This window comes from Theobroma cacao, chromosome 1, assembly GCF_000208745.1.
Source record: "Theobroma cacao cultivar B97-61/B2 chromosome 1, Criollo_cocoa_genome_V2, whole genome shotgun sequence".
Taxonomy (NCBI): Eukaryota; Viridiplantae; Streptophyta; class Magnoliopsida; order Malvales; family Malvaceae; genus Theobroma; species Theobroma cacao.
In genome coordinates this window covers 17469557-17476568 of record NC_030850.1, presented here as the reverse complement: position 1 = coordinate 17476568, position 7012 = coordinate 17469557, and positions in this window count along the sequence as shown.

The window sequence follows — 7012 nt, the reverse complement described above, 5'->3', positions numbered from 1 at the left end:
TTTACTCATCCAATGATGAGAATTCAGTTATATTCCTATCTTGATTTCGAAACATGTGAATATGTTTTAAGTGCTATGTAAATTTCATGCTAAGCTTTACTGTTAGGTTGAAATTTCTACATTTTGAGCACTATGTCTTTTGTTCAGATTTATTGTGTATATTTAGAGAAGGTTTATGTGAATGTGAAAATTTTGAATTATGTATTAAGTTTTAGAATTTGTTTGATTCTCTCTCGAGGTGAAATTCTAGGCTATACTTAGTTAAGGAGATGATTTATACCATTTTTGAATCGATTGAGCCTTTTGTAGCCTTCCTTTACATAAATTATCTTTAGTTTCGCTCTTTGAGCCTAATAACATCTTTTCTTTGTTTGAACACTTAATTTTTAGCCTAAACCCTTATATTAATATTTTCAACAATTCTTGCATCCTTCATTCCTAAGTGAACAAGTCAATTTAGGATGTGTTATGAGCTATATAGTGAAAGAGGTAGTTAAGAAGAATAAAAATGATAAAAAGTTCAAAAATATGATTGTATTCATCTCACTACCCAATAAAAGAAATAAGTTTGTGGGTGTGAAATTGAGAAAAAGAAAAAGGGAAAGAAAGAATGAAGTGTTGAATAAAAGAAAAAGGTTGTTGGAAAAAGGGTATACTAGGTAAAGGAAAATAAAGCTCTGAATAGGTTCTAGATTGACTGTGTGCTTAGGGTGATTTAAACTATACATTATCACATATCCAACCTTAACCCTAGCCATACATTACAAACTAATTAAAGTCCTATTGATTTTTAACATAGTATTAGCCTACATTAGTGGAGAGAGATGAAAAGCAAATTTATGGAGTTAGTTACTAATTTGAATTTTACATGAATATAAACTTATCCATATTGTATAATGTTCTAGGTGAAAAGATTGTAGACACACACATGGAAATCCACTTAACGATAAACTTGCATTTGAATTAAAACATGAACTTGAATGATATTTATGTGTTGTTTGGAGTTGAGAATTTAGATTAACTTTTGAGGATATTAAAGATGATTGTTGAAGTGGTGCAATTGATTTCTAGTTAAGTTATTTTCTTTATTTATGTTACTGCATTTATTTTATGTTTTGCTCGAGGACTAGCAAAATCTTAAGCTTGGGGGTGTGATAACTCTATTATATAGAGTTTTTTTGATACGTTTTAGAGGCTTAAGTAGCTATATCTTTGAGATTTTATATTCGAATTTTAGCATTTTAGGTGTTTTTCTAGTTTAAGTTTGATTACTTGTTGAATAATTAATTTGAGTCACTTTAGTTAAATTTTATGTTATTTTGTTTTAAATTACTTTAAGAGTAGTTATTGCTGGTTTCTTTTATTGCTTTTGTAAGAAATTAGATGAAAAAGGCTTATTTGATAAAAATCCGTGCAAGTATGGTGATGATTTTATTCATATATATTGCGGTGTTTTGACCATATCTCTCTATAAAGAACTCCAAATAAACTCTAAAGAACTCCAAATGAAGTGCTTCTTAAACCACTAGAATGCTAAAAGGAAGTGCTACAACTTTTATGTTGACTACTTTTCTAGTTCAAATTGGATCATGGTCAAAATATTTGTCTAAGTTAGAGCATTGCAGCAGCATACATGGACTGAACATGATGCGGTATTTGGAGCTTATCTTTCAATCCCGATGTCCAATTGACATGATTCTTGAGCCATTGAAAATCTAAGAGACAGGACTAAAACTTGCATGGCTATAACTTTACCCATTTCTGATCAGATCAAGGTGAAAACATGTTCAAATTGATAGGCCGTCGCAACACCAAGAGAACAAGGCTGCAGCGCTGGTGAAAGGAAGCACACCACATTTCCCCAAGAGTTTAGCATTGCAGCGCTAAAGAAGTAGCGCCGCAACGCTGTGTGATTTTTAAAAAATAAAAAGTTGATAAGATTTTAGAAATTAGGTTACTTTGAGCCTATTTAAGGGACCTTTTTCAAAGATTTTAAGTAGGAGGTAGCAACCAACTATTTTGGAGATTTGAAGTCAAGAACAAAGCAAGAAAACAAGAGAATTTGAAAGAGAATTGAGATTGCAAAGCTTCAACACTTAGTTTCTTTCTCTACTTGTGTGTTTTTTTTATTTTCTTTGACTTAGATTCATGACTAAATTTCTTTAGATGTTGTTTCTATTAGTTATTATGAGCTAAATTATCTTTCTAAGATTGTGGTGAATTTCAAAATGTAGTTTGAATATTAGTTTCTTTTTTATTTATCATGAATGAGTGTAGTTTTGCTTATTCAAATCTGTTCTTAATGCTTTTGATTGCTTGACCAATAATTAACTGATTTATGAATCTAATTGAGACTCAACAGAGAGATTTTGGATTAGACTAAATTTTGAATAGTGTATGTTCACGTCACTTAGGTGATCTGATTCACGATTTGAGTAGACATACGCCAATTGCCATTCATAGCCACATTAAGACATTTGCTTAATGAACTTAATTTAATTGATTCCTATAGCCATATATTGAACTAATTAAGTTAGGTATTTGTACAAGCAACTCAACGGAGACTTGTCCATAGCTTTAAATTCTAGGTTAGTAAAACCACTCAAGAAAGATAAATAACAAGAAAAGTTTGTATTAGATGAAATGTTAAATGAACTCATAATCCTAGGTCTTTAATATACTACTTTTCTCAACCTATTTAGTTTGTTACTTAATTTAGTGTTTATTTTAATTAATTTTCTGTAAATTTTGATTACTTAAATAAGATTGATTTGTTATAAGATTTTAGTACTTAGTAAAAATTTAAGAATAAATCTCCGTGAGAACGATACTTTACTTCATCATTATATTACTTGTTCAATATGTATTATTGTGTGTGTAAAATTAACAATAATTTGGTTGGATGATAGTGTTTTTTTCTTTTGTAAAGATGCACGTTATATTTGAAGGAATAAAATTGAAAGAAGTTTTTTGGTCATTAATTTGAAAATTTTTGATTCAACGGAGACATCCTTCCTTCAATTGAGACTGAAACTGTGGTGCATTGGAAGTCTTGATCATGAAATGCATTGCATCTCTGTGTTTACAAATTTCTAAGGAAGTTAGTGATTAGCCAATGTTAGAAAATGAGTTTAACATTAACTTATTTCAAATATAGTGGTTAATGGTAAAAGTATGACATAAATTTCTATACCTAAGCATTAGTAGCCAAGAAATCAATGTTAAGTAATCTGTCAAGTCGAGAGGGATCAATTGATTACCAAATATGAATGATCCTCAGCTTTACAGATATTCTTTGCTGGAATGGACGTAAATTGTGTAGATGTTGGTATGACATCTTTAACTTGAAAAAATAATTAATGAGTGATGTATTCAAACGTTGCAATCAATTGAAAAAGTTTGAGTAGTACCTCATTGATAAGAATAATATTTGATAAGAATAAGATTAGATGCCAAAAAAAAAAAAGAAAACTGTTTGACAATTCATAAGTTTAGCTAGGAAAAAGAGGAATCACTGCAAAACATAAATAAGCAATTTTTTGTAATAAAATAATGAAACAAATGTGAAACTAAATTATCAAAAATTTCTACAAATACAACGTTTTTTTGCAAACAACCAAGCCTTTTTCATCCGTCGCTAAGATATGTAACCCATTTCTAAATGTTACTCTGGAAAGGACATCATATAATTGACCATGTGTAAAAACAAGTTTCGGTAAGTATATGCGAATTTTCTATAGGGTTTGTCCTTGACTTTTGTTAATTGTAATAGCATAAGATAGTTTAATAAGAAATTGTTTTCTTATGAAAACAAATGGCTATTTATGATGTTTCGCTGTAAAAAAGATTCGTGGAATAAAGTATTTGTTATTTGTTTTTCCTGCGAAGATAATTTTGCCTGCAATAATATTAGGAGCTAATTGTGTAATAATTAATCTTGTTCCATTACACATACCAGAATATTGGTTAATATTTTTAAGTAACATGACTACAACACCAACTTTCAAATGAAAGGCATGATCAGGTAAACCACGAAATTTTAATGAGTTGAGAAGTTTTATCGGGTATAGTAATTGATGGTTTGAAACCTGATCAATTGCTTGAGATATATAGTCATGGCTAAAATAGCTTTTTGTATCAGCTAGTATTAAACTACAAGCGTGTGTGTTAACTAAGTCAATTGTTTCATTATAGGATGTCACTATGGTTCTCGGCTTAAGATATTCTAGATCTGCATAGAAATTTTTAAATCTATCATAAACAAAACTAAGGATATCTTTTATTGGATCATCTATTATTAGGACTAACAAATCAGTTGGTAATGGCAAACAATCAAAGTCATCATCAATTTTGCTGTATTGTTGATGATCGTATCTTTCTATCACCAACATCTAATAACCATTGGGCAAAGCTTTCAATTTCTTTTCTTGATTATTTTGTTATGTCAAGCCTTAATAACCTTATGTTAGTTTTCAACCTAAACACCTTACATGTAGAACATTTTGTTGATTGGTTGATTGCAACGTTGATAATGTTTGTTCTGTGACCAAATTGAACAACAGGAAGTATCTGCCTAAAGTGTCCTCTTAATAAAATGATTTTTCCCCTAAAAGGTTTGTCAATACTGTCATTACTATTATTGTTCAGCACATCTCTTAAAGTTTTATTTAAAACTAAAACAAAATCTATTCACCATAGGTGTTTCATCCCAAACTATTAAACTACAGGCTTCAACTAATCTTGCTAGTTATGTTCCTTTTTTATTTGACATGTAGAACATTCATTTATGTCAAGAGGTATTTTGAATCTAGAGTGAGCAATCTTGCCTACAAGTAATAATAAAGATATAATACCAAAAGATGCAATAGTTAAAATTATTTTTTCTACTAATCTTATGCCTGATATGATTGCGTTTCATAGGTAGGTTTTCCCTATACCACCACAATCATACAAGAATATCATTTGGGGCTCATTATTGTCAATTGATTGTTTTGCACATTGATAGATTTGTTTTTGTTCAGGATTTAAGTTAGCAATTAATTGTAAATGTAATTGTTGGAGTTCAAGTAAGTCATAATTCATTTCTTCATGTATTAATCTATCTTAATCATGAATGACATCTCGTTGGTTTGGCATAGGTAACCCAAATTCAAACAACGAAGTACAATTTTTGTTGAAAAGATCTTCTAAAACAATTAATACATAATTTTTCAGATCATTTTCAAGAATTGTATAATGTAAATTTCCAAAAGTATATTTTATTTTATATTGAATATCATCATAAAAAAGTTTCCAATTAGCATGCCAAAGGTTAACAAGATTTGCTACTTCTTAAAACATAATAATAATCATGAATAATTATTTTAATTATTCGCTATAAGCCTGTTAAGAAGCTTAAACTAAAGCATCATTCCATTCTTGGTCATTTTCTAACAATCCTAATACTTGATAGGTTTCTTGATAAGTTTTGTAAGTGATTCCATCTATTGTTCTAATATGTTCAAAGCTAGTAGCTCCTTTAACAACATTTAACAACATACGCAAATAATATAGTTCTCTTCCTGTTGGGTGGACATAATTTATTCTCCTTATACATTTACCTTATATTTTTTTTTTTTTCCATTTAGACTCTTGTTGGTGCCAAACGTATTCAGCAAGAAAATCAACATACAAAAAATGCCTACCATTGTCATCAATTTGGTCGCAAACCATCCATTCAATGAAAGTAGTTTCATTAATATCTAGCCTATGTATAACACTTGATATGCTCTCACTATCATGAAATAAATATTATGTTGCTCAGGTAAATGAATGAATAACCTCTGAATAGTTGGTTCTCTATAGTGTATCGAGAAAGCAAAATGCCTTCAACATACTTTATATGCTAATAAATATTGGTAATCCAAATAAGTTTTTATTTCATCAATCTCAACAAATCTTTGTTTTGTATTATTAAGGGTAGATGTATGTGTAGTATTTAGGCTTTGTTGGGCGGTGGAGTTACTGTTTTCAAGAATGACTCGTGCTCTATCATGTTTTTTAGTTATATACTTGAATAGGTATTTTATAACTCTAATTTGACTACAAATCTCTACATTGATGTGTATTTGATATTTTACCATTAAATCAATATTATGAGGTATCACATATCTATTGTCTTATTCAATATTGTTTTTAATTGTTATACAATTAGGAATATTTCTCCTTTGATATGTTGTGAATTTGTCTTCATTAATTATAACTCTTGTTTGGAAGTCTTTTGAAAAATATTTTGATCAATAACCTTTGACCGCGCTGGGAGAATTCGATCGTGCATGGTCACATGGTCCATGTACCATGAATATTGCCACAACTTGGTAGGCGAAGGGATGTGCATGTTTGTCTAGTAATTTTGTTGATATTATCTTATCTATGTTTTTAAGTGATGAGCACTTATAATCATGGAGGAGCCAAAGGAGGATATGCATATGCGAAAACTCTCGTTTGTGGAATCAATTGTATAAGTGGCTGTATGGTAAAAGTTTAATTTAATTAATAAATGTCAAAAAAGTTTTGAAAATTAAGTGATGAAAGGTGATTAGTATTCACTCACCATGTCAAACCCTGCTTTGTAAAATAATTATAATGTCATTCACATACTCGATAGAATGTTTGTATATTTAGGAAGTTCGAGAAATCGTTAAAAGACGATATTGCCCCTAATGGTATCATTAAGTCGATTAAGCCTCGAACTAGTTCAAATAGAAATTTTAAGGTGAAATTAAGAGTTTCACAGTTCAGGGATGACTCAAAATGGTAATTAGGAGTTTGAGGATCAATTCGAAGTCAAACCGAAATTTTCACTATCTAGGGGTAAAATTGTAATTTTTCCACCCGCGGACAAAATTTGAGATTTTGAGAGAATTTAGATCACATTTGACAAATTGGAGAATAGTATGAGTATAAGGGATGAAAAATATGTCTATGGGCAATTTTTCAGTTTTTGGGGTAAAAATGTAATTTTTCACTTTAC